This window comes from Capra hircus, chromosome 3 (genome assembly GCF_001704415.2).
Source record: "Capra hircus breed San Clemente chromosome 3, ASM170441v1, whole genome shotgun sequence".
NCBI classification, from domain to species: Eukaryota; Metazoa; Chordata; class Mammalia; order Artiodactyla; family Bovidae; genus Capra; species Capra hircus.
This window is the reverse complement of record NC_030810.1, coordinates 113,420,623-113,434,553: the sequence shown is the minus strand read 5'-3', so window position 1 is coordinate 113,434,553 and position 13,931 is coordinate 113,420,623. Positions and strand designations below refer to the sequence as shown.

Sequence of the window (13,931 nt, the reverse complement as noted above, 5' to 3'; positions counted from 1 at the left end):
GTAAAGGGAACAGGGAATGCAAGGAACGAGCATTTTTGGTTGGTTGAGTTTGAGCAAGGAGGTCAGTGTACCTTCAGTGGAAAGACTAGCCTACGTTATTATGTAGCATCCTCCTTTGGCCATCTAATAAACTTGTACTCAACTAAAGGAAGCATTTTGAAGGGAGGATAGTACCACTTTCAATAAATTTCTCCTTGCTCTGATTTCTGACATTTCCAACATCTCTCTTATAGCAGTAGGCATACACTGCTATGTAACACTTGTGTCTAGTCCTGTCTCCCTACAGATGGCAAAGTTTTGGAGGGAAAAAGTAAAAGGACTGTGTCTTGTTCATTTTTCTTTTGTTTCTCAGTGCACAACTGGGGAGAGAATAGTTGCTTTAAAACATTTCTTGAAAACAGAAGGTAAACCTTTGAGATAGATATAGCTTAGGAATAAAAAGAAAGCTGAGTAAAATATTCTCCCTCTGAAACTCATTCCTGGGTCTTTCCATTTCAGCCAACTCCATTATTCCAATGACTTGAACCAAAAATCTTGAGGCCCATCTTTGACTCCTTTCACACTTCATATCCAGTCCATCAGCTGATAGGAGATTCTGTTAGCTACTCTAAAAAGTATTCCCATATCCCATCTACCTTTTGCAAATACTGTGCTACCAGTCTAGGCCAATTTACTGTCCTCTGTCACCACGAATAGAATAAGAATCTTCTACCTGGCATCCCTTCATCCACCCTACCCTTCCCCATATATCTACTACAATATAAATGAGATCATGTAAATCTTCTGTTCAAAGCTCTCCATTAACTTCCCATCTCACTTGTAATGAAATTAAAAATCTTCACACATAACCTGCCCCCTGACTGTCCTGAACCTCACCTCCACCCTACCCTCCCATCAGCCACACTAGTCTCCTTGCTGTTCTTCTCAAATGTTGTGTTTCTTCTTCACAGATCTGCATTTACTGTTGAAGCATTTAATTTAATAACATAATTATGTTTATAGGCTGGAGGAAAGAGAAGTGGAATACCGTATTTCCCATTTTTTCCACATGTGAACATCCCTAAAATCTGAATGCATCTTGCAAGCAAATAGTGAGTCATGGTTCATCGGTGTTTTTCTTTCCTTAGAGGCACAGAAAGTAATGACACATCTTAGAGTCAGCAGTTTCTTAAATTCGATGAAATATGTAATAATAACATTCATTTAGAGGCATTTATCAAGTGTCAGGCAACAAGATAAGCGTTTTCTTACTCATTATTTCAGGTTTCCCACTTATTACCCATTTTACCAGAAAGAATTTAAATAATTGCCCAAGACCTTTCATTGAGTAAATACTAACTCAGATTAGAATCTGGCTCTAGAGTCTGTGACAACACTAAACTTTACAACCTCTGAAAAGCAAATGATTTCAAGTTCATTCCTGGCTCCACCACTTAACCCATGTGGGATCTGAGCAAACGCCACAGCCTCTTCGGATCTGTTTTCTCCTGTGGACAGCAAGGGAGTCAGAATAGATGTTCGCTAAGGCAGTGGTTCCCAAAAGCCAGTCCATGGACCAATTGTTTAGAATTGCTTGGGAAGGTTCTGCTGCTGCTAAGTCACTTCAGTCGTGTCCGACTCTGTGTGACCCCATAGACGGCAGCCCACCAGGCTCCCCTGTCCCTGGGATCCTCCAGGCAGGAATACTGGAGTGGCTTGCCATTTCCTTCTCCAATTGGGAAGGTTCTAGGATACTCATTTGTGAGCCTCTGCTTCTGAAGCTGAGCCCAGGAACCTGCACACTTCTAAAGTTTTCCCGGTGATTCTGCTGTGCAGCCAGTCTTGGGAACCACTCTGCTCCCAGATCCCTCCCAGCCTGAACACCAGATGATCTTCTGAGGCCATGCCGGACAGAAAGAGAAATCCATGTTCACAGTCCCACTGGGCTTTCATTCCCGGCTATCATGTATCTCTAGACACTGAGCTGTGAGTGTAATGAGAACTGTTTCCCGGAACATCTAAAGTAAACCAGAAATGGGGAAGGGGGGTCGCCTGGGGTGAATCATGATATTGTTGCAAATAACTTCCCTACCAAGGCATAGCTTATCCTGGGAACAGCAACCAAGAAGTTTCAACAGAGCTGCTGCTGTTGTAGCTGCCTTCATGAAACATTTTGTTTCCATTATATTTCCTAGGTTCAGGGATCCTTTCTATTTTATGGTCTAAGTAAACGTATATGGGAATTTACCCTGTTTAACAGAGAGAGAGAAAACCTGAGATCCCACCTGGGATATTCTCCTTGGTACAAAGGAGCGCCAACTCCCTTCCCCAAGGTTCCGGTCTCCTTATGTACGACTGTGTTAGAGCTGTGGTCCTCTGAGCATGCTCCCAGGCCCAGCAGCACCAGCAACACCCAGGAACGTGTTAGAAATGCGAATTCTCAGTCCCTACCCCCATCCTACTGGATCTGCAGATGGGGCCCGGCTAAGGATGGTCCCACAGCCATTGGCACTAATGCACAATCAAGTTTGATAATTAGAGGAACTGGGGGAGAAGATGAGGCTCCAGTTCTTCACATAAAAAATGCTGAATGTCTCAGAGGCCCCTCCTCCTCAGCCCCTCCAGTCCTTCCATCACAAAAGGGTTTAAGCCCACTGTGTGTAAATAGCAGAGTAGCAACAACACTGACAAAAACTAGAAGGGCTCTCCCTGAGTGGGGGGAGAGGGGCAGTGGTCTCTGAACCTCTGCCTGGAAACTGATACAAACTTTTTGGAGAGGAAGGATTCAAGATGATAGATGACATGTTATTTCTGCTAAGAGGCAATCAAGAAGTGTGATGTAAACTTGGCCTCTGAGAATCATCTGGTTCATCAGCAAATCCCTCAAATTTATTGGTTTGGCCAAAAAGTTTATTCAGATTTTTCCATAAGATGGTGTGAGGAAATTAACAAGATAGCACCAGTCAGGCTCTCCCACCCCATGTTCTGTAAACAATGACTTTGCATGGTTATGTAATGGCTGAGATCATTCATAGCACTGCACATGTGTATCACGAGGTACTCGCTTGGCCGCGGGCTACTGTGTGCAGTTCACCTGTATGAGCTTCGCCGTGAAAGCCCTGCCTGCTGCTGCACTGGGGCTGTGTTGGAGCGACAGCATGGTTATGTTAAGTGAGGTTATGTTATGGTTATGTTATGGTTGCTGAGTCAGCCAGGAGAGAGGCTGTGTTATAGCTGCCATGCCAGCCAGGAGAGAATAATTGTGTCTGCAGTTCCAACGGCTCCTTGAATCCTTTTCCAGCTTCTTAACTCACGCCTTGCCTACCCTGGGATCAGCGCACTGTGCAAGCAATGTGAACAGCGAGATGGATGGTACAGAAAACTCAAATGAACTCTTTTGCCAGCCCAATGAAAGTGAAAGTGACAGTCGCTCAGTCATGTCCAACTCTTTGCAACCCCATGGGCTTGCATGGAATTCTCTACGCCAGAATACTGGAGTGGGTAGCCTTTCCCTTCTCCAGGGGATCTTTCCAACCCAGGGATTGAACCCAGGTCTCCAGGCCGTGCATAGAAGTAGTGGAGAAGGGGAGAAATAGCTGAACTTAAAAAATTTGCCAGTCCAATACCTCCTGCAAATTTTTTAAGTTCAGCTATTTCTCCCCTTCCCCACTACTTCTACGCAGGGCCCAACCTCCACCACCTCGTGCCTGGAATACTATAATGCCTTCTAGCTCTTCTTCCTGGCTCTCCTATTGTCCCTTCTCCATATAGTAACACAGGTGAGCTTCCTAAAGCCTTATTCGAACATGAACATTCTAACAGCTTCTCATTCTTCTCAAGATAATGTGTCCCATGAGGCCTACATGATCAGGCCTCAGGTTACCTCTCTGGCCTAATCTTGTGCTATCCCAGATCTTTGCTCTCTATATTCCAGCACACTGGTCTTATTTCAACTTCACAAAGACACAAAGTATCCTCCAGCCTGGAGGTCTTTCTAAACATGATGTTCCCTTTGCCTGAAACATTCTTCCTTTCCCCTCCTTTATCTCCTAAATCCTGCTCAAGCTCCAGCTCCCAGACCATCCCTTCATCAGGGAATTTCTATGTGTCTTCAGCTTAATAAGAATTGTTTGCTACATGATCTTATAATGCACTACTTTTCTTTTATAGCACTTTTTACACTTTTAGAACAAATAATTGTTTAATTTTGGCCTCTCCATTAAACAGTACATGTCTTGAGAGCAAGGATCCTATCTAGCTTTCTCTTTGTTGTCTCTCTGATTTATGGTAGGGTGTCTGGCATTAACTGAGTCCTTAATAAATATATATAGGTAAAAAAACTAGTAAAAGAAGAATTTTGTATTGTGTTGTTTATTATTGCAGAACTTAAAAACATGTTGATGTAAATCAAGCCAATATTATAAAGCAATCAATTAAGAATAAATAAATATGCAAAAATAATAAAATAAAATAAAAAATTTTTAAAGAAAGGAAAAAACGGCCTAGGAAGTTAAAGAAGAATAACCCCTATTAGTGACATTTAACCTGGCAGCAGATATCTGAGACTTCCTTAAAAGTCTGGGCCATTATAGGGCTTCCCTGTTGACTCAGTAAAGAATCTGCTTGCAAAGTGGGAGACCTGGGTTTGATCCCTGGGTTGGGGAGATTCCCTGAAGGAAGGCATGGCAATCCACTCCAGTATTCTTGCCTGGAGAATCCCCATGGATTGAGGAGCCTGGCGGGCTACAGTTCCTGGGTCACAAAGAGTTGGACACAATTGAGCAACTAACACACACACACATCTTTTTGTTCATGAATTTAACAAGTTTGTTGTTGTTCAGTCGCTCAGTCATGCCTGACTCTTTGCGACCCTGCGGACTGTAGCCCACCAAGCTCCTCTGTCCATGGGATTTCCCAGGCAAGAATACTGGAGTGCATAGCCATTCCATTCTCCAGAGGATCTCCCTGACCCAGGGATCAAACGTGGGTGTCCTGCATTGCAGGCAGACACTTCACCGTCTAACAGAGAAGCCTGACAAAACTATGGAAAACATTAAAACATGGTATGAGGACAAAAGTGATGGTGAGAACAATTGGGACATCCATTTAGGTAGCAACCTTCACCTGAGCCTTTCCATTTCACTTGTGCTTATTTACCTCCTTACTGAAATTGTAAGCAATTTTGAAAATACTATTATATCAGGTTTTTTCTTTCCCCCCTCACCACCTACAAACACAGAGTACCATTAGGCACTCACCATGAATTTAGCAATTAAATAAAGAAAGAAAGAGATAGAGTGATGGGTAGATGGATGGAAAGATGAATTCCAGGATGGATAAATGAAGAGTATGATCTTACCAACATGTTGAAAGCTTTAGAGCAGGTGCTACAACTGATCTGCCCCAGAACCTCTCAAAGCACCTGGCCATAAAAGGCACTCAGCCCATGTTTGCTGAGAAAATACCCTGATTAGCAGTGTTTCCCTGATGATGGTCAGGGTTTGTCACAGGAAGCACCATCCTGTTGCCAATCCACAACAATCTCTAGAGGACAGTGCTGCAAGAGTGCTTTGTGGGCATTTGCATGAGAGGATGGGGAAACAATGGAAACAGTAAGAAACGTACTGTCTTAACAATAGACTTTATTTTGGGGGGCTCAAAATCACTGAAGATGGTGACTGCAGCCATGAAATTAAAAGGCGTTTGCTCCTTGGAAAAGAAAAGCCATGACCAACCTAGACAGCATATTAAAAAGCAGAGACATTACTTTGCTGACAAATGTTAGTCTAGTCAAACCTATGGTTTTTCCAGTAGTCATGTATGGATGTGAGAGATGGACCATAAAGAAAGCTGAGCACCAAAGAACTGATGCTTTTGAACTGCAGTGTTGGAGAAGACTCTTGAGAGTTACTTGGACAGCAAGGAGATCCAACCAATCCATCCTAAAGGAAATCAGTCCTGAATATTCATTGGAAGGACTGATGCTGAAGCTAAAACTCCAATACTTTGGCCACCTGCTGTGAAGAACTGACTCATTGGAAAAGACCTGATGCTGGGAAAGATTGAAGGCAGGAGGCAAAGGGGATGACTGAGGATGAGATAGTTGGTTAGCATCACCAACTCAATGGACATGAGTTTGGGCAGGCTCTGGGAGCTGGTGATGGACAGGGGGGCCTGGCATGCTGCAGTGCATGGGGTCTCAAAGAGTCAGACATGACTGAGCAACTGAATTGAACTGCATGAGAGAAAGAGAAGTTCTGACCAGATTATTAGTCAGTAGAAGATCCCCAACTCAAGCCAGAGTAAGACTCTGGGCTACAAGTATTACAAACCTTCAGACAACGGAGCAGAGCTCTAGGTCTAAAAGCTGAGACCAATGAGCATAGCATGAAGAAAGGGAGCTCAGAGATAAAAGCCATCACAGCAGCCACTAGGCAAAGTTCCTTGATGAATTGCTATTCCCAGGAGCCTCAGAGAACGGACACAGGGAAGTAGACAAGCTGGTCTTGGATGGTCTTCCTCATCCTAGTGGGTCTTTGGAACCAGGATAAACCTTGGCCCTCAGCAACCAACGTGGCACTTCTCAGCAGTACCAATGTGGTTTTCCCGTTGAATGCGCCTATTTTTGACAAACTGCTTCTGTGGAAGGGATCCCAGCCAAGAGCGAAGACTCAGAATTGCCAAGTCGGCCCAAGTCCTAAATGTCAGGTCCCCTTCCTTTCCCCCAAGCCCACTTCATTGTTAATCCAAACCCACCCATCTGTCTCTGAGCTTCACATTATGAAATATAAAGCAGCGTCAGAAGGCAGAAAATCACAAAGGGAAGCAAGAGACCCTGAAGCAAAGAGGCATCACCTGATTTTGCCTGCTGAGTTGTCTTGGTGGTTGCCTACGCTTCCGTTACCCGCCAATCTCCTGGACAGAGAAGCTAATTGACTTTTCCAGTTTCCCAGAGTGGAAAACTACTAGTGCTGGCTGCTGCATGCCCAGGCAGCAAGGCAGTTCCTCCTGAGCTCTGGTAGGGCCTGGCAGGCAGGCTGAGGAGAAGCAGCTGCCACCAGGCCCCAGCTTCCAAGAATTATTTTCACACTGTGCTGCCAAAGTTGAGAGCCTGAAAGGGCCGCTTGTTTCATGATGTTTACCATCTCACTGTCAACTCCAGACCACAGGCTCTCCCCATCAATGAGTGTCCTATATGCAGCTTCCAGGAAAACACTCACAGGGCACATAGGCCTGAGGCCATGGAGAGCTGACAGCTGGGCCCCTCTGGCACAGGGCAGGTAAGACTGGTGGGGGTGCGGCTCAGCTATTAGGGTCAACCAGGGGACCTGAGGCAGCTGACGACCTAAAGGAACATCTGCAACCATGAAACTTCAGAGCCAGGCCTTCAAGAAATCAATCCTTCCAATGGCTCCATGAATATCAGAACCTCTGAGGCTCAGAAAGGTGAATTGACTTACTCAAGGATGAACAGCTGATTAAGGCAATCAGGACTGAAATTCAAATCTGATCCCTGGTTCCTCTTTCTTCAAGCTCAGGCTACCATGACCTAGTTTTTCCAGCTCCAGAGAGGACAAGGTGGTCTAATTAAAGAAGCTGTCATTTGGGCCCCTTCTCCCCAGAAACCCTACTGAGCAGACTACTTCAGACTTGTTCACTGTGCAAGTAAATATCTACATACTGGGATCTTGCTAGGTGCCAAGGAAACTTATTTGGGTTCCTCTAAGTACAATGAGGTTATTTTGCCAAGACTTCTTTTGCCCAAGTCTAAATTTCCCTTAAGAACAGCCCTTTAGAATTGCAGTTTTCCTAAAAGCCTAAAATACTCTCCAGAAACAATTATTGTAGAACTCCAGAAGAGGGGTCCCCAAGCTGTACTGGATTTCCGGGTACTGAGATAAGGATTGGACAAGGTACGTTAGACTTCCTGGTTAACAAAGTCAGTGAAAGCCTCCTGCTAAAATAGTGTGTCCTTTTCCTCAACAAGGAGATAAGTTGAGACAGCTGGGTAGCCATGAGCTAGGAGTTGAGAACAAAGTCGTGGCATAGTTTGGAATCACAAGAGGCCTACTTAAAACTTGATTCTGCCATTTCCAAATTGTAGGATCTCAAGACAAGCTACTAAGCCTCTCTGAACTTCCACTTCCTCATCTTAAATAATCCTGCCAAGCAAGGTTTTTGCAGAGATGTAATGTACAAGGAATTTAACAATTCCTGGAAGGCAATAGGGTTCAATAAATGATATCCAGAAGGAGAGGGGATCATTCATTTTAACTATTACATTCACTCTTTCTTAAGCAATTTAGAGGTTTTAAGGCCTTAAGAAGATTAATTAAGCTTTAAGCGTCTCAGTTTTACAGTAATAACAGTACTTGTTTATGAGAAAATATGAGTTATAAATGTCAAGTACTTAGTAATGTTTATAGCACAGTAATGCTTAGAACAGTAACATTTAATAAAGGGTAGGTGTTATTGATTTTTTAACTATTTTTACTCTGACTCATTCTAAAAAAAATTGGAACTGGCTTCCAAAACTGTACAATATACTAAGTAAATAAACAAACAAATAAGTGTAGAAATGCAGATATGGGGAAAGAGAATAAGGACATTAAGGTAAGCTGGAGCTAAGGTTAATACTAAAAATATAATCAATATTACATTTGGTTCTATACACTTTGCTGGTGATGGGCCTCAAATTTGTCTCCGAGCTTCCTACTAACCAATTTAAAAAGCAAGGCATAATCAGTTAACACGAATCACAGCAACAGCAAGGTAAAAGTTAACTTTTATTTTTGTTCCCAGGTGGGATGGAGTAGCTTATAGTAACCAACACTCCCCCTGAAGATAACTGGAAGAACTAGATAAAATCTATAAGTCATCTGTTTACAGCCATTTGATTGTGCTGACATGGTGAGAGCAGAGGAACTGAAGCTTCAGAGAAGGGAGATTGAGAAGCAGCATCGCCTCTGCAGTTATATGTAGCCGTTTGTCAACTGCAAGGGGCAGAGGCAAGAGGCTGACCCTGGGCTTCGCACTGGTAGAGGGTCACTGGAGGATAAAATCTCAGAGTTTTTGAAGGAGATCCTTCTAGCAGGCAGCTTTTTTCTTGTCCAGTACATTTGCCAAATGCTGGGGTTGTATAAGAGAGGCAGTGTAAAAACCTAAGGAGAAACCCTCTGAAAAGCTGAGCTGGGTGTTTGAATCTGATAAAGATTAGAGTTCAGGACCCACCAGGAAGAGAGGCCACAGAAAACATGGGAGTTTTTAAAAAGCACTGAATGACCAAGAATCCAAGTTTAAACCCTGCCAATTGCTCAAGGTGAAGACAGTCCACCCTACTGTGTAAAGGCAGACCCAACTGCTTTCACTGTTAGCCAGGCTGGACTTTGGGTTCATATCCTCTTAAGAAAATCAAAGACCCAAACACATTTCTAAAGAGAAGACCACCCAAGCCTCAGAGAACTGGGACGAGCCAGTTTTCTACCTATATGCAGGGCATCTTAGTGGTCATAAATGTAGAAAAAGTCCTTAAATTTACCCTAATATTTGTAACTTTCTTACTCTTGGCACTTTAAGAGAGGAATCCAGATTCATCATCATAAGAGAAATTAAGGATTAATTTTACTTGATGAAGAAACAAAAAGAGTAACCAGAGATTTATCATGTCATTATTGCTATTATCACTAGTAGTAATAGTAAGAGCAGTAGAAGTAGTATTTGTATAGTAGGAGGAGAGGCATCCATTACTATTTAGCAAGTTACTCAATAAGAAGCTATAAAAAGTCCTAAATATTGGTTTAACCTACTTAGAACAAACAAACTAATATTGTAGCTTTCTCAATGTGGCTTTAGCCTATCCCCATATCCAGGGATTCTCCTATGCCAAGATGAAACATTTCTTAAATTAGCAATAATTATGCATACAAGATACTCTTCATCGTTAGATCTTGTATCTTGACTATAGCTTACAGCACCCAAAAGATTAAGTCTGAATCCTTCCCTTGAAATGTCAAGAGTAATACAAATTTGGGTCAATGTAAGCACATTTTTATTTATAACCACTAAAATGCTCTGCCCATAGACCAGAGGAGAGGGAATTTAGGCTTTTAGGAATAATCACAGAGGCTACTCTACCTCTGCAAGGAAAAAGGCTCTCAAAGCCCTCGGACACCAGGGGCTGGACCTCATTACTACATATTAGTAGCTGCAGTTCAGGGAACTTCAGTCTGTCATTCTTCTACTTAACACCCCCATCATTTAAAAGAATGATATTCTTACGTCTTCTCCTCAGCTTCTGAACATCTTTGTGAGCTCAAACCTCTCATGGCATAACTTAGATCCATTTTTGTAGAAAAATACAGAGAAGAAAGGGAGCTTCTCGACGTCCTTTCTTTCCTGCCTTCTTCTTACTCCTCAAACACTTACTGATTGCCTTTACAAGCCAAGCATTATGACAGGTGTACATCATGAGGACCCAGGAGATCAACGCCACACCAGATAAGACAATGACCCAAGTCATTAACATCTGTGAAGCAGGGAAAAAAGAAGTTGCATACTTTTTAGCAACTCATCGCCTTCCACTTAAGCCCCTCCAAAACCCTCATTGTTTTGAATGTCTTAACTTTTGCCTTACTTTACTGTGTATGTGTCCAAACCACTGAAAAATTCTGGGAGGCCTATGTTACCACATCCATGCTCTTCAGGGGCCTGTTGGGTAAGACCAAGAGCTAAGTCAACAATCACACTATTCTCCCCAGAAAAAAAAAAAAAAAAACACACTGTCGTGGATATGCTCAGCCTGGGCACAGGGCCCTGCATCCCTTGGAGTTGGGATGGCCAGAGCTCAGGGTTGTTAGAACCCCTATTCCCCAAAGGTAACATGAGTCTCTCTTGGAGACCACAAGGGACCATAATAGTCACTAATGAACTCTTTTTCTCTCTCCTCCTCCATCATCAGCTTGAAAGAAACTGTTGTTTTATAGTTTGCATTAGTTTCATTTCCTTCTCTTCCAAAAGTAACAAGTTACAACCCTTGATATTTGCATGTAACTTTCCAGAGCCCATTGACTTCCATTATCTCATTTGGTCCCCCTAATGTAACCCTGTGAAGGGCAGAAAGCAGACTTTATTCTTCCCATTTTATAAGTGAGCAAAGTAAGGTGAAGAAATGTAGCTAAAGTCACAAAGGAGATAGTGGCAGAGCTGAGACTCGAATCTAGATCTCTCAGTTGCCATGGTCTCTTCATCATCTATGTTGCCGTCACACTCTCCTGTCAGCACATACTCTCCATACTGTCTGTAGTGTAACATCAGGGCCAAGAAGAACCACCAATTTAGGGAACAATCTGGAAAGATGGCCCAGAGAAGCTTATTGCTTCTTTGAGTTTTAGAATGCCCTGATTCCTGATTTGTTGAATCTTATAGCAAAAGGAACATACGTCCTGGGAGGAAGGACATAGCATGGCATTTTGTTATCACTGGGTGAAGGCAAAGCCTTTGATTGGGAAGCACTTGCCATATACCCAGGATCCCAGGGTCATGTGGTTCCTGCTTTGGGTACTAACTTTACTTCACATTTGCCCTATTACTCCTCAGTGACAACCATCTCCACCCTCTTGTTTTTCTATTTGTGGTTATGTGTCTTTACTCCATGTTCTCCCTTTCTCTTTTTACCCAACCTAGCAAGTTTGTTTTCCTCTGGATCACTCTCAGCCTTCACTGTCTCTGCCAGCATGACATTAGAGACTTGATGTGATTGGTTAGCACACATTTAGTGAGGCTAACTCTCCAGGAGGCAGCAGAGCACAGAGGTCAAGAATATGCTCCCTGGAGGTGGATCACGTCCCAGCTCTGCCACTTGGCTAGGTCTATAACCTTAAATGAGTTACCTAATTTCTCTGGGCCTCAATTTCCCCTCTGTGAAACTGGAATAACAATGCCACCTAATTCCTAAGATGCTTCTGAAGACTAAATGTGCTGATAGAATGGTACCAGGAATATATTCAGTGCTTCTTAAATATTAGCTGGTACTCTTCTTTGAAATTTGCATCTTTTTTTTCTCCACTTGGAATAACCAGAGTGCTTAAGGGGCAAATGAGTTTCTGATATCCCCAGAGAAAGATCTTTTACTGTTAGGAAGGATACCAGAGGCCATCCTCAGGCTAGATTTGACAAACAAACATATTGATACAAGCAGAAAAAGCCAATCTGGGCAGCATCTAGCATTGCTCACTGAAGAGAAATTTAACCTGGGAGGTTCCTTTCCAAGGCCTTTCTCAAGCCATACACACACACATACAAACATACACACGGCCTTAGTACCTCAGGCCTGGGTTCAGAAACCTGGAACTAGCATCACATTCTCATTAGCAGTTGAGATCCCATAAACCCTCTCAGCACATCTCTAGGACCATGAATGATGAGAACCCAGGGAAATAAAAATTATTTTCCAGTGTGGAAATGTGTATAGGTAAAGTTGGTGATGGACAAGGAGGCCTGGAGTACTGCGATTCATGGGGTCGCAAAGAGTCGGACACGACTGGGCGACTGAACTGAACTGAAAGTAGCTGTACGAACTTTGGTGGGAGACAGGAAGTTGGGAGAAGGGGACAGTTGTGCAGAAGGCAATCAGAGCATCTTCAGCACTTGGGTTTCTTTGCCAGGGTGAGCTGGTCCTGAGGGCCTTCTAACTCTAGCCTTTCTTGCTGAGCATGCTAACAAGACCAAGGTTCCAAGAGCTCTGTGGGAACCTGTTGTCTTTCCCAGTTCCTTGGATTCAGGCTGTCCCTCAAATCCAAATTACCTCTCATCCCCATAAATGTGCATCAGAAGTCACAGAAAGGAAACTATAAAGCTGTCCAGCTATACATGATTATTAGAGAAAGACTGTTTCAAGTGGCCTCCAAAGGAGTGGGTAGTCTGATGGAAGGAACCTGGGCCTGGGAGTCAGGAGCCAGTGGTCCCTGCTTTACCATTAGCTATGTGTGTTGTCATGGGCAAACCACCAAATCACTCACCCTATTTGACACCCAGTTCCTTTATCTATAAAATGAGGAGGAAGGACTTAAATATCTCTAAGATTCAATGTAGCATGACTAGCCTAGGATAGCAAGTCCCTAGACCTTAAGAGCTCACTGGATGTAGGACTGATGCTAGAAAGAATAAAACCACAAAGATGAACTGAAAGTCAATTTGGAGCCAGTAGGAAGAGAACACTCTGAATCTCAGATCCTTAATGTCTTTGTTCCTCCAAACATTCTAGATACCAAAGGAGGACTCCACCACCCCAAGACTCTAAACTGGTAGCAGGTTGCCTGCTTCTTATGAGGGGAAAATCCAGGATTGAAATGGGAAGTCCCAGCATGTGCCCTGGCTCTGTACCATGGATCCTAAATGCCTAGATTGCCTGTTGGAGAGAAGGGGTATTTTCCCTTTTCCAAGCACAAGTCACAGGCCAAGTTAGGAGAGTGGGACTGACTGCCCCTGTGCTCTCCACACTCAGCAGTTATTTAGTTGGCTGGATGAGTCCTCAGGACTAACAGACCCTCAGCGAAGTTTTCAGGACAACCAGGTTGGTTCTACTACTTCCCCCTACCTGAAATTCCACCGGGTTTTGGACCCCTAGTGGCAACCAAAACACTGGTTTTATACATTCTGGAGGAGCCTGACCCTGGAAACTGATCAGACAAATTTAGTAGACAGGAGTATTCATATACGTCATTTGGAGTCTAGAGATATCCCTTTCCCATGGAGGCAGGCTAGGTTGGGGCATGATTTCTAGATGCAACTTCTTACTAAGGAGCATTTTAGGGTTTACATCAGCTATCGTCTATGTGCTTAGAACAAGGGACACGATTCCTCTGAAGTTCTGACTTTAGATTCCTGAACCTGGGAAGTGGCAGGGAGTTGGGGACAAATGGTCTTTCTTGTGAAAAACAGCTGTGTGAGTTCAA

The 13,931-nt window shown here is 43.4% G+C and overlaps 1 protein-coding gene across 7 annotated transcripts in view; it reads right to left on the bottom strand.

Annotated features, from left to right (window-relative positions):
- Positions 1 to 13,931, bottom strand: part of DDR2 (discoidin domain receptor tyrosine kinase 2) — a 169,499-nt gene that overhangs the window by 51,957 nt on the left and 103,611 nt on the right. Inside the window, exon 1 of one of the 7 annotated variants that reach the window (XM_013975425.2) lies at positions 6,835 to 6,958. The exons of the other annotated variants lie outside the window; for them this stretch is intronic. The gene's annotated coding sequence lies outside the window, so the exon portion shown is untranslated. Of the gene's footprint in view, positions 1 to 6,834; positions 6,959 to 13,931 lie in introns of those variants that run through there. 7 annotated transcript variants of the gene reach the window in all.